The following is a 17,218-nucleotide window of genomic DNA, read 5'->3' as shown; positions in this document are numbered from 1 at the left end:
GGACTGGGAGGCGCCTGGCTCCGGCTGGGCTCGCAGTGCCTGGTCTGGCCAACTCGGAACCCTCCTGTGAATGAGGCCACAGACCTGCCATGGCCGTGAACTGACATAAGGACACGGGAGGGCGGCTTGGGTGAGCTATCGGCGGGCAGCTCTGCTTGCCTGAGGCGTTTACCTCCATTTCTCTGCTCTCCTCCTGCTTCTCTGCACCGACTCCCACAGATATTTCCACACAGGCAACAGCCTTGGTCTCCTGGCCTGGGACTGGTGGTGCCACGGAGCCTCGCAGGGATGATTTTGTGGCTCAAAGCAGCCTCGAGGACAGCGACGGGCAGGAGGGTAGAGAAAGGGATGGGGACGCTGGGGGAGACTGAGGCAGTAGGTACGTGCTGCTTGCTGGGTCACTAACTCGGGGGAGTCTTCCCTTCTCGAAAGCTCTCCCAGGCGAGCCTGCTCCACCCCGCGGGGATGGGGGTCAGGGGCACGGGGCAGAGCGCACAGGTGGGATTCCTGCGCGATCCACCCGGCGCGGGCTTGGACCGCACCTCGCGGGTTCCGCGAGCTACAAGTTAGCGGGGACCACATAGGTCCGCAGGTGCGGACGACGAGGGGCGCTGTGGGTGCAGCGCCTCTAACCGCGACCCCGGACCCGGGGTGAGGTGGGGGTCGGGGGAGCCCGGGCAGGATACGGGACCTCGCGAGCTCCGGGCTGGGGCAGCGTCCCCAAGCCCAGGCGGATGGATGACCTGGTGTGCAGGACCGAGGTGGGATGGGGTCGCGAGAGGCTTCCCCCTTCCTCCGTCCCGGGATCTTTCCTCGTTCTTATCGCCCCCTGCCCCTTGGCCGAGCAGCAAGCCTCCCTCCCGAGACGTGGCTCGACTGCCCGAGGCGCTGCTCGCAAGGCGGAGCCGGGGGTGCTGTGCGGCCCCGGGCGAGCAGGGCCTCCACCCCAAACGCCCGGCAGACGTGGCCAGACCCCCCCCGCCCCCCCGCAGCGGGAAGGACCGTGGGAGGCAAGCAAGGGCGACGCTCTCCGAGTCTCTCCCACAACGGCATCTCGGGGAGGGGGCTGGGGGTCGGGGACCGCGGCGGGGCCGGCGGGCTGGAAGGAGGCGCGACACCCCGCAGGCGCGGCTTCCAGGCTGCCTTAGCCACATTCCGCCGGACTCAGTGACCTGCGGAATCGCGCCCCCGCCCCGCGCTTTGCCTCGTTTGCCCCCTTCCTTCCAGACGCGCCATCACTGCCTTCGGCCCTCCAAGCCCCAGGAGTCAAAGTTTCCATCTTTGAATCTGCACTTACGGAGGACTATGGTCCGATTTCCCAGCACCCCCCACCCCCTCGCCACCTCGATCCCTCCACGCCGGGTCCTGGGGATTGGGAGGGACCAGCCGCGCCAGAGTCCCCCGGCGCGGGCGAGCGGGGAGCCGGGCAGCGTGGCGCCCTTACCTGCCGCGGGTTGTAGCTCCAGCTGCCTCCGGGGCTGTGATTTCCTCGGTGAAGGCTGGCAGGAGCGAGGAGCCCTTAGCAGGTTCGGGGCTGACTGGCCCGGGAAGGAGCTGCGCACCGCTCAGAGTCCGGAGCCGGCCGCCGGCTCGCTTGCTCCCTTGATCTTGCCAGAGAAAAGGGAAAGATTAGTTGGGGCCGCGACGCCCGGAGGGGTGGGGCGGGGAGGCGGGGAGAGAGCGGACCCAAAGGCGCGGACCGGAGCAGCGGGGCGCGGGCGCGCGCGGGCAGAGTCGCGCACCCCACACCGGTCCCGGTCACTTGGCGAGTCTGGAACCCCTTCGCGGTTCAGGCAGGAGTTACACTGGCGCTGCCCCCGCCCTCCACACCGAGCCCCCAAAGGAAACGCGAAGGGGACTTTCAAACCTGGCTTTCGCGGAGACGAGTCTGGAGAGCCGAACAGGACCGAGACCTGGATGGACCGGCGAGCCGGGCGGGATTCATTTCTTCACCGAAGTGCTGGGGGAAGTAGTAATTAGTGCGGGGGGGGGGGGGGGGGGGACAACACCTACTTCAGTGCCCCTGGCGATTTCCTGGTGGGATCTGCGGTTTCAAGGCTCTTAGCCAACCTGCAGGCTGGCGTGTGTGTGCGCGCGCTCGTGTATGTGTGTGTGTGTGCGTGTGTGTGTGTGTGTGTGTGTGTGCACGCGCGCGCGCGCTCGCTCTCCGGAGCGGGTCTCTGCGCCCGGGCGCCTTTGGTATATAGCAGGAGACCCTGTCTGTTTTCCTGCGTGTGTGTGCGATTAGCTGCAATGGGCGGACAGTTTCTGGAGAAGAGAACATTTACAATTTTCTTTCAATATGACAGGATTAGTTGCTGTTGAAGGCGCTCCTCCAATGAAATCTCCTCTGCTCTCTGATTTGGCGGTTCTTCTGAGCAAATATGACAGCCTTTTGTCCGGGCTCCTTTCGCTCCTCCACGTCCATCCCCAGAGCCCAGGTCTCCATCTGCAGTTTCTACACCAGAACCTTGACAGTTACCACCAGCAGCTGCAGCACCATCACCACCCAGTCCCCTTCCTGCAAGTACATGATTGCTGTAAAGGTGACATAGGACACATTGGGAAGAACACAGTGTTGCTTCTCGATTGCGGAAGATGCTTAAGCTCAGTTTTTCCAGGTGGGAAAAATGTTAGAATGCATCCGCTATGCTTTGTAACCATGTAATCGTGCCGAACTGCTCACGGATTGCTTATTTCTTTGGGATACTGGCAAGTGTGTTACAGAAGTAATCTTTGTGGTTGTTGTTGTTGTTGTTGTTGTTTCTCATTTTAAGCGCGTTCCAGTGCCCATGGTTTCTTCTACGAATAGGCATTAGGTTACAAAGTATTTATGGCACTTCGTGGAATTTGGGGTCTCCATGGAAAGAATTAAGATGCAAACTTCTTGCGTTCAGAACAGCCTTAGGTTTTCATTTCTTCATTTTAATGAGAAATGGCTTCCAAGAAGAGTACTTATTATTTTTAGATAGTAACCCATTTGATAAAGACACAATGATATGATTCTGAAGTATAGCTAAGTACCAGACTTTGCTCTTGCGAGACTATATGTATATATGAAGATAACATCAATTTTTGATACGTTACACAGACGCATTTTCTCTCATTTACCTTTTGCAATCAAATGAAAAACACTGAAACCTTCAACTGAATAACACAGAATTAGGTACATTGCCTTTGGTATCACAAAGACAGAGAGCAGGTTGGTTTAATACGTCCAATTCAATTCAGTTCAATTCTTGATGCCCAGGTTCTGGTAGGTGTCAAAGAGCATATACAATAGCAAAAGTCAGTGTCCCTGTACTTTATAAGTTTTCTGTCTTATTGATAAGGGAAGACACTCATATGAAACACCTATGTAGCAGTCGACAGTCAAGATAATTGATTATACAGCAATATAAATTCACTGATAAATGGAAATCCTAGAGCTAAAAGTTTCTGGCTGTTCTGTTAACTCAGAGCTACCACCAAGCAGGATGTGGCATAAACTCGGTTTTGCCCTATTGAAGTCATCCTGAAATAATGAGTTACAACACTGTGGCTCTATCCTCCAGCCCTCACCCCCCTACATCCTGCCATCTCCAGAAGATGATAAGATATTTGTTAGAAAATCAAAACAGTGCTCCCCAATCTTGGTCCCAGCCTCCCCAAATATTTGGTCCATTACATTAACAACCTGATTTAGTCACTTCCTTTCCCTGAGGTGCTCTTTTAAAAATGAATTCACATCTTCCTTCCTTACTCCGTTATTTCTAGTAAACCTCTGTAAACCCATGGAGCTGCTTGAATCTTTTCTGACCACCCACACACACCAAAGCAGAAATGTAAGGGGGAATGGATCCCTGACCAGTAATGGAGAGCAAAAACCAGTGATCGGCTGCTGATTTGTTCCTTCGTATCATTAACGTCTTCTTATAAACAAGGCCACACATTCCGACCAGAGCAATACAAGCAAAAAGCCAATGAAAGCTGGCAAGTATTTTCTCAAACTTGAATAAAACAGAATCTGTGAGTAACTGAACTGCCGTGTTCAAAGGAAGCCACTATACTCGCGGCCTTTTGGAAAGGAGCTACAAATGGATGTAGCATTTTTGGCAAACAATCAGTAATGATGTCCATTTTCTTCTTCTAGGCCATTGCTGAAGACATTTTCGTATGTACACTTAGAAGCTGTGCCACTCACTGTGTGATTTTGGAAAACTCATTTAACTGCCCTGTAGAAGGGATATAGGTGGCAGTAATATCTCCTGGGGTTATTATAAGGAATAATAGAGCTAACTCATGTAAAACTTTCAGAAGCATGCCTAGTATATAGCAAATAAGATATATGTATAAGACTGTTAAGATTTTAAAACATAGGTTCTTGGATCATACCTCTGACCTACTGAATCAGAATATTTAAGAATGAGTCTTGCCAATGGGAACCACACTGCTCATCAACACCATGCAGTGAACATGTTAAACATAATCCACTGTAATAATGACCCCCCTCAAACCCCCATCCACTTCTCCTTCCCCTTCTAGTTTCTCTTTCTTTATAAAAGATCATGTGTATTCTGAACATTTTGTTTTTACTTGTTTTTTAATGTTTACCTATTTTGGAGAGAGCGAGAGCGAGAGCAAGAGCGAGAGAAAGAGAACACACATGGGGGAAGGGCAGAGAACGAGAGGGAGACAGAAAATCCCAAGCAGGCTTCCGCACTGTCGGCACCGAACCCGACGTGGGGCTCGAACCCATGAACCGTGAGATCACGACCCGAGCCAAAACCATGAGTCGGAAGCTTAACAGACTGAGCCACCCAAGTGCCTCTTCCATTGTTATTTCTTAAGCCAGTTTCCTTTCTGAGATAAAAGGTACACCCCAATTCCAGGCATACAGCTTTTACATTTATTAGTAAGCCATGGTGTGGAACATTTTCAAAAGTGCTTTTTAAAGACTTTGTAGAATGCATCTACGTGTTCTCCTTTATCTGCATGGCTATGTTCCACCTCAAAGAACACTAATAAATTAGTAATTTCCACTTGTGAAGCCAAACTTCCTTACCTACAACCTCATGAAGCTAGTTTTCGGCAAGTGCTAAAGAGCTCAGATGCCTGAAAGGGATGACTGAATCTCTGACAAAGCTCCCTTTTGATTAAGACTGTAAATAAGGTCACTCCTAACGTAAGGAGAAGGAGAATGACGGGTCTCACTCCCGGGAAGGTGGCGCATTTTTATTGTGCCACGTTGATTTTGGCGGAGCAATAATTAGACTTCGGTAATTAGATGCACAAATCAGCACTCTGTCATCGTAAGTGGATTAAGAGGGTGACAAGTTCAATTCGAGTGATTTCCCACCAGGTAGGGAGGCCATAACATTTTCTTAATTTTCTGCTTTCAAAGAACCAAGGAAGAAAACGAAGGGGAAGGCTTGGTCTCTATGGGGAAAACGGACCCAGAGCAGGAGGCCTCGCCTTCTTCACTTCCCACTCAGACCGTTCAGGAGCTGAACTAGGAGAGCACAGCATTAATCAGCTGGAGCTTTGGGAAGGGCAAGCTGATTTGGCTAATGCCTACCAAAGGGACTTTGCTACTCCTCGACCTCAGTCTGAAATAGAACAATCCTGGGCTAAAAGTGACCCTCCACCAGGTGACCATCACTGCTTAAAATGGGCTCTTCAGTCTCCCTCCCTGTTTTGCAATCTTCACAACAGCCTCATAATAGACACACTATTCTGCTGAGAGTAATTTGTTTTTCCCTACGCGCCTTCCCGGAGTAATTGAAATGCTTCTAGAAAAGATGGTCTCTTTTTCGCTTAGAAAATCCGAAGCTTTTCTTTTCCAGACCCTGCAAGAGGAGTTTCCACCAGAAACGAGAATCATTCTGAGGACAGTGTTTGGGGACAGTCTAACAAACAATGCTTGGCTAGTCTGTTTTCCTTTTCCTTTTTCTTGAAGTGCGGTATCACAGCTGTGTTAAAACCTTCCTCTCCTAGTGGGGATAGTGTTAGCCACAGCCTGAAAACTTTTACTGCTGCTGAGTCTAAAATATTTAAAATACAGTACAGAGCTCTTTTTCAAACAGGGAATGTAAAGAAGCGATGTGGGGGGGGGGGTGGGGGGGCGGTGCGGGGAGCAGGGGGAATGAAACGCCACCCTGCAAAATGTTACACAGCTGCAATGGTGATAAATCAGTGTTAAGCATGCAGGAGAAAAAGGCCACTGGGACGCGTGTTTACTTAGGGAAGCATTTAGTGTTTGTGCATTCCTCCTACCAGGAGGTAATGCCGAGAGCCTCTTCGGAGGTAACCTCTAACACAAAGAGAAGTGAAACATCTCAACCACGTCAACCTCAGGGTGTATTGCGACAAACAGCTTAAACCTCCTCCTTCCATGGCCTAAGCTGGATGCTGGGGTCTGAGGTGGAGATAAGATTCTAGCAAGTTTCAAATGAAACTCTTATCAGACTCTCCTTTGTGCGTGGGGCTCTAAATGATTTGAATCCATGGCCCTTTGTGCACGAAAAGAGTAGTGAAGGAATACTCAAAATCCTTTTACTCCACAAAGAAACCTAATTTCTTAGAATGTGGAGTGACCTCATCATGTGCTCAGGGGAATTCACGTAATTTCTCAGATCATATACTTAACCCTGTTCTTAAGCTGGAAGGATCCTTCAAGGGAAAGGTGGAAAAGCTAACACATTCTCAAAACCCATATCCTGGAGCCACCACCAGACAGAACGGCCTCCGCACTAAATGTGATTTACCCTCTGTTTCATGAGAGTGGCTGAGATCATTGTGATGCAGAAAGCTGTGGTTTGGCAAGCAAGACCCAAACTGACTGTGTCTGATAATATCGCTCCAGACAGACCCTACTGTTTCTCTTACTAATACGCCCAAAGAAGCATCCCTAAAGCATTCCTTGGCTTCCTGTGCCTAATAAGACAGATCCTGGACACTCTGTCCTTTCTTCCTCATTGATGCAGCAAGGTAACTGGGCTTGTGGCTTACGGGCTTCATTTACAAAATCTCATGGGCAGTATTCTCTAAATCCCTGCAGAAAGGAATGAGGCAAGGCCAGGCCCCAGGCAAAGTCAATGTACGTGCTACATTCCTACAAGGCTTTTATTGGCAAACATTTTCCTGGAAAATGAGTTAATTTAAAAAGCGTGCCACATAAGCATGTATTGGTGATCATTGAAAATCTTCAATAACGACCAGTGAAAGATTCTAACCCCAGAGCTCTGCAGCTGACACAATGTGCTCTCCGTATATCGATGCCAGGATATGGAGTATACAGATTCTCCTGCTTGGAGAAAGGTTTCTCTCTTGAGCAAGTTTCATGTAAACAAGATAAGCAATCAGGCAAAGCAATCACTGGGAAGGCATTACTAAAACTGGACCCGTATTAATGACCAATGAAGGGGAGCTGAATACGCTACCCCCAAATATGTGTCTTTGGCATATTGATTCTTTTGAGCTGTTTCTTTATTTTTAAGAAACAGCAGACACAGAGGAAGCTCTGAAAACTGGGTAGAAGTTACCTTTTTGTCAGAGACATTTATAGGGGAGAACTCCATTTATAAAGGTGTCTCCCTTTCTGTACCAGGAAGAGAAGGATGACTAAATCTCCAGGATCTCCTATCAGTGGAGAAGGGAAGGGCTTAAATCTGACCCTCACTTACTGTATTCTTCTGGGTAACCTCCCACACTTGCTTTCATCTCCCTTCACCCAGGATCTTCTCTGGTCTTTAGCTGGAGATGTCATTAAAGGTGATCGCTTGGGCCATTTCAGGAGAGTCCCTCAGTTTTCCTGGGTCTCTCCCATGTATTCTGGAGGTATACACATTATTAAGCTTTTGCTTGTTTTCCTCCTGTTCAGGCAAGAACCCAGAATGGTAGAGGGAACATTATTTTTCCTCCCCGACATGATCGACCAAAACCTTGGGCTCATGCTTTATAGTAGCCAGCGTGGACAAATGTAACTAAACGTTGTGGGATTCCATGCCTAATTTCCAAAGTCGGTTAATGGAGAAGCCTAGAATAGGACAAGAGCGCCCCCACACACTCTTTGTCCAGGGTACTGTGTCTACGGTGTACTTCCAATTACTCTGTAGCTTTCTGCTTTCTTTTACTAATTTGTTTTGTATTGTTTTGTGTTTTGGAAGTAATAAGGTGACTGCAAAGTCACTTAGCAATGAGAGCCCCTGGCACATGGACATTTCTGTAATTTCTTGAGAAGAAAACTCTTAGTCATGGCTATTACAGCTTATTCTAATTATATAATAGCATTAGGATGAACGTAATGTTACTTAGAACTGGGATGCAGTCCCTGTGCATGGGATGGCCTCAAATGTTTTCTAATTCCAAGCCTATTTGCCTTTAAACATTCTCTCAGGCCCAACTGCTACTCTGTTCTTAGGCATTCTATACACTGGCTTGAGACTCACCAGATAATCTTGACCTCAAATCTCTACTTCCTAATGCTTCTGCTTAAGTTTAGACTTGAACTCCTTAAATTTATATATATATATATACACACACACTTCTGGTCTGAACCGTGCTCCTCCTAGCTCTTTAAAAAAATATATATGTTTATTTACTTTTGAGAGAGAGAGAGAGAGAGAGAGAGAGAGAGAAAATAAATTGGGGAGAGGCAGAGAGAGAGAGGGAGAGGGAGAGAGAGGAATCCGAAGCAGGCTCCAGGCCCTGAGCTGTCAGCACAGAGCTTGATGTGGGGCTTGAACTCGAGCCATTAGATCACAACCTGAGCCAAAGTCAGATGCTCAACCAACAGAGCCACCCAGGTGCCCCTCCTCCTAGCTCTTTTAAGCCTAAGAACATTTCCTATAAATTTGGGCTGTAGTCATTACGGCCAAGACCTTTTCCCCGAGCCACCAAGTCAGTTTTCATTAACCGTGTTCAGTCTCAACTGTATTTGATGTGGTTAACTGTTCACAACTCTAGAGAACGTTTCTCAGGATACTACCATACCAATATGATAATGATTCTCAGCGAGGAATTTTAAAACTCACATTAAAATATGAGTTGTCTTTGGCACTGGGCTTATTACCTTTGGCCAGAACACTAATATGCATATTAAGATAAATACATTATTTATATGTCATTAAAATAATCTCAACACATTAAAAACATTTTTCACTATGCCTGCTTAATGATGATGACTTACTTTGAAATGTCAGAATTGGTAAAATTTCTCATTTTGTTCTCCCTCCTCTCCAGAACTTTGGATTATTATTCTTGGTTCTAATATGGAGATGTCACTGGTGGATTTCACTTGTGACCTAAAAGGAAAGCGCTGAATTAACAGACTAACAAAGACAGAGAAACAGGAATGAATTCTAAAAAATGATCACAGTGGACGGAAAGGGATTAGAATGGACAGAGGGAGAATGAGAACAAATTGTGAAAAAGGCACTAACCAAGTGAAATTAGATTTCCTAACGGAGCCAATACCCATGATCTGAAAAAGGCAATGAATAAGTAGCTCCCTGTGTCCACCACAACATACATCCTTGAGAGGATGGGAAACTAAGCAGGTAGGAAAGGGCAAGGAGCCACTTCTGTTCTGAGCTCCTTTGTTAACCTGCTGGGAACAACACCTTGGCTCTCGTGCCGACACCTGAAAGTTCTCAGCTCCTCAAAGGCAGCTTGTGAACCCATTTCACTGAGCTCTTAAGGTAATGAAGTAGCAAAAACAAAAATAGTCCTGAAAGAGCTTCTATTTCTTTCTTTTTGCCCGCTTTCTCCCTGGTGTGGTGACAGTTCCTTCTGTGGACCTCTTTAGAAACCTGACGGCTCAGATGAAAAGAAGGTATTCAAAAGAGACTTGGGGTGTGGTGATGGCGTGGAGGCTAGAACTGAAATGTAGAGCAATGTAGTTGCTAAGGATAAGGGTCAGAGTCTAATACTCAAAACCAGCAGGCCACTGTGTCTCTCCGAATGGATCCAGGGTGAACCAGAAAAATTAATCTCAATGTTTTATTAAAGATATAAATAGCATCTTGTGTGCCAGTTTTACAAAGCACAGCAGCACCAGGGAGAGAGCATTTTTTAAGCATTTCTATGTGACTGTGTATAAACACATGGAGTATTTGTTTAGCTTTTGGTTCATCCTGAAGAATAAAGTGACTCTCTAGTATAGATAATACTTCATAATACCATTCCAAACAACAGGAGTTTGTAGATGAATGGTTCTTTTGGAGTAGATCTTGCGTCTCCATTCACCTTACCCTATGTCTGCTCCTATCATTGCAAATGCTTATATATTTCCTTAATAGTGACCATCTTGACTCACTTAAAAACAACTTGCCTATTTATGTGCACACTTCTGTGTGGTGAGATCGTCAAATGGCAAACTTCAGCTTTTCACAAAAAGAATGATGGAGCCTGCACATAGCGTCGTCCTATTGCAATGGGATGAATCGGGTGAATATGTACCCGGCCACACCTGGGAACATCAGTCTCTTGTAACCAGGTCACCTTAAGCATTGGAAAACCCACTGAACCACATATTCTGAGGAATGATCATTTGACCAACATTAAAGGATGCACTCACTCTGTATCTCTGAATTACCTTAGTAATGTAAATTTATGATTTTAGGCTTCATTAATTTAAAAACAAATGTTAACCACTTGACAGATTTGTTCCACCATCTATTACAAAATAACCTGGATTCCTAAGTGAAATGCAACAGTGATATCTTAGTAGAAAGTGCTCTGGATCCTAATCTCAATTCTTTCTGGTTGCATGGCCTTGAACAAGTAATTTAACTTATCCATGTTTCATTCTCTTTACCTGCAAAATGGCCATGTGTCCATCCTAAGTAATTCCAGATTCTAAAAAAAGATATTTTAATATCTTAGGATTCATTATATTTTGAGAAACCAGCTATTACTAACACCTCTTTGGCTAATTTTATGATTATTTTTATAATCTTTAATGTTTACATGTGCTAAGTTTGTTCGGCAGAATAATGCCTCCCTCTCCAAAGATGTCCACATTCAAATCCCTGGAATTTCTGAATATGTTCCCATACATGCCCCCCCCCCAAAAAAAAAGATGGCAATTGTAATTAAAGTTGCTAATCCACTGACCTTTATAGAGATTATCTTACATTATTCAGTCAGGCCCCATGCCACACAAGTGTCCTTAAGACTCGGTATCAGAGTAATATGATGTGACAAGGATTTAACTGGCCATTGATGGCTTTGAAGATGGAAGGGGCCATGAGCCAAGGGATGCCTGAAGGCTGCAGAAGCTGGAAAGTGCAAGAAAACAGATTCTCTCTTAGAGCCTCCAGAAGCAATGCAGCCCGGCTGACATGTTGACTGTAGCCTAGTACAAAGTGATTTAGGTATTGCAGACTTAACATTGATTTAGATTACCCAAATTTCCAGATGAGTCCTTATGTTCGTGGTGATATAATTGTGCCCCAAAGCCTCAGTCAAGTATACTCAATAACCTTCCTACAATAACCTTCCTAGGGTAAGGACAGGGGGTGGGGGTGCAAAAGGTTTGAAGAGGCATTTTAGTGATACTAAGTGTTCAGCACTTAGGGCACTTCAGCCCATTTACTAGTTTTGAGTCAGTACCTTGGAAAGAGGACGGGACACATTCTTTTACAGCAGATGGTCAGGATTGGTCCAAATGCCAATTACTCTGTGGTTTCAACCCCTGTCAAGGTCTCTGAGATCTGGGGAGTGACTGGGCTTCTCACCGCCTGAGAAGGAATCGTAGAGTTGCCTCCATTTTGGAGTAGCTCTTGCCTTACCATCAAATTCCCTCAACTGAGTTTTGGCAAAGCCAGTTGGAGCGAAAATGTCGGTATTTCCCTGGCCCAATGCTGCAGACCACATGTAGCTTCTGTGAATTTTCTCAGTCTGAATTGTTTTCCTTATCTCCTCACATTCTAGTCTCATTCTCTTCCTTGAATCTCATAGCCCTTGTATACAACCTGTCTTTATAGTCCAGTAACACTCTTGACTTAGAATAAAGGCAAACTGAGCTCACAACTAAAAGGCTTGGACAGAAGAAGGTATGGGTTACAGAAAAGCCACCATGAGTCACTCATCATTCATTTAGTAGACAATATTTATTTCCTGCCTACCATAAGCTATGCATGGTTCTATGTGCTAGAGGCAAAGGTTGACCAAGACCAAATTTTGCTTTCATGGGCATCTTGTGGGAGAATCAGGCAGAAAACAGGAAAAAAATCTTATCTATCTATCTATCTATCTATCTATCTATCTATCTATCTATCTTATCTATCTATCTATCTATCTATCTACCTATGTGTATGTGTAAAACAATTATAATTACTATAAACAACAAAAACAAGTAAAGAGACTAGTCTATATTAGATATTATGGAGCTTGCTAAATATTTACAGTTCTCCCTCCTTGCATACACAAGGTCAGACTGCAGCTTTGGTGCGACAGACTCGTGTGATCGGTTTCACTTACGAGGTGTGAGTGGCACTGATGTCCGCTGAGCGTTTTACAAGTGTGAGAACCTGCAGGGCTCTCCTTCCCTCTGGTCCAGCAACTGGCAACATTCAAGACGGTAGATGCTCCATTGTTTGGGTCCCTGAGTGACTCTTGGTAACTAGTGGCTATAGAGTGGGATTGTGAAATCAAACTCTGTTGTTGTTTTAAGCCACAAATATATGTTTGTCCCTCCACAACATAACCTCTCCTATTCTGTTGATAAAGATAGTCAAGGGATGGCACAACACTAACCAGCAGAAACTTCACCAGAGATGTGACTGGTGATAAGTGATCAGTGTTAACTTCTGAGATAAGAATATTTCAGACAGAGGAAATAGCTAGTGAGATATGCTTAAGCGAGGCTCTAAGAAAATTCTGTTCCCCTCTGAAACAGGCTTGGATATGGATGACAGCTCCGGAAAATGCCAGGTTTTAATTTTTTTCCTCATCCTATTTCTTACCTCATGATTTCTATTTATTCACATACTAATATTTATTTTGAAAAGCATGGTAGACGTTTGAACCCATATCTTTATTTCTTAGAAATCCAATCCCAGAAATATGGCTAAGGACCTAATTTATTTCTTAGCCCTACAATTTTCCGTTCAAGTATAGTCACTTTTTTTTGCACTACTTTTAAATCTTCACCCAAGTTATTGTTATAAATTTCTTTGTAACCCTGGGGCAATGCTTAGGAACCCATGCAGCCTCTGAATCACTCCAATGTCATCATTTTCATCTATTCACTTATTGAGACAAATATTTATTAAGCAACTACAATACGCCAGATTCTGGGAAGACCACTTGGGATAAAATAATGAACAAAGAGAACTTGCACTGTAGTGGAGGAAACAAATATTAAGCAAGTAACCACACCAATTCAATAGAAAATGACGACTATGATAAATGTAATGGAATAAAGATCATATTGCTCTGAGAGTACATAAAAGGGGAATTTGAATCTGCCAGGGAGTTCAGAGAAGGCTTGCCGAGGAAGTGAAGCTTGAGCGGACATCTCATAGATGGGAAGGAATTAATCAGGTGAAGAGCCGAAAGAATCATTTGTTTGGAAAAGGGAACCACAGGTCAAATCTTCTGTGGCAGAAGAGAACACGGAGGGTGGAAAAAACTAAAGAGAAATCCATAAGGATGAAATGAGATTTATGGGGTACCTTTCATGAGAGGAAATGGACTGGGTAGGCATGAAGGAGGGAAGCCATGCATGGAAGTATAGCCATGTGTAGGAACTCTGTGTCTTTACCATGAAGGTAGGGGATTTGAGGAAAGATGACTATAATCAAATATGTTAAACAAACAAACAAACAAACAAACAAACAAAGTGCTGGCCACAGTGTGGAGAATGGGTTGGAGGAAGGCCAGAATAAATGTGGGTAGGTCAACAGGACCATGGCCTAAGACCAACGAACACATGGCGACAACTCTGATTAGTGGCACTGTGGTGGGAATAGAGAAAAATGATGAAGTTCATTTTGAATGAGGTGAACTTTATGAGGTTTGGCAGAGAGTGGATACGGTGGAGGAAGAGGGAGATTTTGAGGATGACACCCTGCAGTCTGAGATGGTGATGCTACTGACTAAAACTGGAAACATGGGAAGAGAACAAAGCTCTCAGAGGTTTCACGTTGGGCGTACTGAGTTTGAAGGACCTTTCAGACAAACAAGAGGGAATGGCAAATAGACAGTTGAAACTACAGATCTGAGACTCAAATAAAGGTCTAAGCTAGATATATAACTTTGTGAGTCATTTGCTCCTAGGTGGTAATTGAAGCCATGGGCAAGGCTGAGACTGCCTAGGAAGAGACTGTGGCGCAAGGAGCAGCGGGGGTGGGAAGCCATGGAAGATCAACAGAGCAAGCAGAGAAGGAACAGAAGATGTGGGGTTGGAACTAGAACTGAATCAGGACCAACATCAGGAAATCTTTCTGTCCGCCATGGTCCAGGGACAAGATTTCAAAGAGTTTGTGTCTCAATAGTCAAGTTCTCCATAAAAGAATTTACTTCCCAGATTAATCAGGCAGCTTATCAGAGTTCGAGAATGAAGGACAGCTCTCTGCTCTAAAAGCAGCTACTGCTCTTTTCCCCACAAGTTGTCCCAAAGTTGAGTGTTTATAAATCAGGGACCCATTCTAAGAAAATGACCATTTTCTGCTATCTGTTTTCCAAACCAATAGAAGGTTAACTGCATCCAATTATAAAAATTAAGGACTAGGCATACAGACACTAAGGAGAATGGATTACTAGAAAAAAAGAAAGATCAATAAAAAAAGTCCTCCTGAGACCTCAAGAGGCAGCGCTCTCCGAGGCCACAGAAAGAACACACAAGCTTTCTCAGCACGATGGCCCTTGAAACCTTTGCTGTTTACAAGTTGGCTAAATAGTTTTGAGTCATCCTGACAATCCTGAGGTTGAATTACGTTAACTCTACTCCTTCAGAAAGCATAAAAGCTCACGTGCGTGGTACATTAGTTTCTTTAAAGAAAAAAAAAAAGTAACAGGACTTGAAGGAGTAAACTTCAGTCATCTTGAAAATAAACCTTCTCCCAAACTCTCATTTCCATATGAGCTAGGTAAATGTATATGCATGGATTAATCAGTGCTTTAGCTAATAGTCTTTCCTGCCTTGAGACAGTAACAGGAAGCATATTTAAACTTTGTGTATTAGTTTGCTAGGATTGCTATAACAATCCTAATAACTGTGCTCCCATAATATTTATCACAGTCAGCCTGGTGCTCAATTCTTCCATAAATATCACCTTCTCTAATTCTCTTGTAACCTTCTTGGGGACACAGACCATATATTGATCATCTAAGTATACTTGTTGCATCTAGCATTGTGCTTTGCACATGATCCGTCATTAATAAGCACTTTTTTTGAGGTGAATTGAATTGAAATGTTAGTTGAGATAATAAATCCACAAAGTCACTATAGAACTGTATGAAGTTCATTGACTCGCAGAGAAGAGTGCTTTAGACTCATTCACCAGGTTCTAATTAAATAAGGTAATGAAAAATTGACAAATGGTAGCTCGATGAGACCAATTCTATCTATTTTGTTCTCTGGACATTCATCAGCCTTGCATTCCAGGAATGCCTTCAATGAGCAAGGATGGATCAGGAGTCTGGGCCCACCTCTAAAACAATGAGCTCAAGGATTTGATTGTCCAACTGTCTTCAAGAGTCAGTCTGGTAGCATCTTGTACCTGGCTAGAGCGTTTGGCACAATTAAGTTTATTCATACCTGGGGCACCTCGAGAGCTCAGCTGGTTGAGCGTCCAACTTCAGTCCAGGTCATGATCTCGTGATTCACGAGTTTGAGCCCCATGTTGGATTCTGTGCTGACAGCTCAGAGCCTGGAGCCTGCTTCGGATTCTGTGTCTCCTTCTCTCTCTGCCCTCCCCACTCATGTTCTGTCTCTCTCTCTCTAAAATAAATAAAAACGTTAAAAAAAAAAAGATTAATCATACCTGACAGAATTTTCCCACACGCCACATGTCACTAACTGAAATGAGACAAAGAGTGTGAATATATGTAAATTGTATATAGTTTCTACATTGTTCACTAATTTGCGTGTAGGTTCTGATGTCATTTTTAGGTGATTGAGGTCTCAATTCTAATATCACCTTTTTGAAGATACTTTCCTGATCATGCAATCTAAAGATTCCTCTCTGCCTCATTCACTTTCTATCACTTTTTCCTTTTAGACATTTTCTTTGTTACTGTTGACCACTATTGAATATAATCATTTATATTTTTGTTTACTATCTACGTTTCCATGTTCCCCAACCCTCCACCTGAATATAAACTCCATGACAGTAGGAGCCTGCTCATTCTTTCTTTTTGAGATCTTACTCACTGGGCCTGGCTATAGTAGAAATTCAACATTTGGTGAGTATGACTCTGCATCACTCCCTGTGTCCCCATGCCAGTTCTCTGAAGCCCCCACCTCTTACCAATGTCCCTTCCATCATGCAACATAAGCCTCAGCTTCCTTGCTGTTCTCCAAGCATATCAAGCACTGTGTCCAGCCTTGGCAGGTACTTTTCCCTCTACTTTGGAATGTTCTGACCACAGAATCTGCATGCTTTGTGCTTTCACCTCTTTCAGATCTCTTCTCAATATACCCTAATGCCCTAATGTCTTTTCTGTATGAAAGCCCCTTCCCCCCGAGGCTCTAATGCCTTGCTTTGTCTTATTTTTCTTCATAGTCACTACAGTCACCATGTGTCAGGGAGTACATTTATTTGTTGTACTGGATGCTGTGAGATACGACTTAGACATCCCTTCAGCAGGTAGACTTTCTTCCTCCAAGCTGTGGAGAGTGTTGTCTGCTCACAGACCATGGTTAATGAACCTGCTCCATGGGACATTGCCCTTGGCTAAAGGACGCAGTCTCACTTAAGGTTTTGTCTCTCCCAAGGGGCAACCATATCAAATACATGGTCAGTGCAAAAGCCATCCCAATTCCAAGCTGTCTGTGGAGTTTTCTTGTCGCAGTTAATTCTCAGTTTTGCCTTTCCCTCTGCCCACACTTGCTTCGATCACTCTGACCCGTCTTGATCCCTAATAAACCTCCTGTGCACAAACCTCAATTTCAGAGTCTGTTTTCCTGAGAACACAAGCTAAGATTTACATCGAGTATAAGCTCCATGAACATGGGGACTTTGTCTGCTGATTCACTCTTAACTCACTGTTGCATCCCCCCAGTGAC

At 44.9% G+C, this 17,218-nt stretch overlaps 1 protein-coding gene across 2 annotated transcripts in view; it reads right to left on the bottom strand.

Moving 5' to 3' along the window:
- CHRM2 (cholinergic receptor muscarinic 2) overlaps positions 1 to 1,984 on the bottom strand; it is a 146,457-nt gene extending 144,473 nt beyond the window's left edge. For both annotated transcript variants that reach the window (XM_019452864.2, XM_019452863.2), the window contains exons 1-2: positions 1,868 to 1,984; positions 1,445 to 1,607 (exon numbers count right to left, since the gene is read on the bottom strand). The gene's annotated coding sequence lies outside the window, so the exon portion shown is untranslated. The remainder of the gene's footprint in view (positions 1 to 1,444; positions 1,608 to 1,867) is intronic.
- Positions 1,985 to 17,218: the final 15,234 nt, after the last annotated feature.

Source organism: Panthera pardus, unplaced genomic scaffold (genome assembly GCF_024362965.1).
Source record: "Panthera pardus isolate Hobbes unplaced genomic scaffold, ASM2436296v1 HiC_scaffold_8, whole genome shotgun sequence".
Lineage (NCBI taxonomy): Eukaryota > Metazoa > Chordata > Mammalia > Carnivora > Felidae > Panthera > Panthera pardus.
This window is presented reverse-complemented; position numbering and strand designations above follow the sequence as displayed.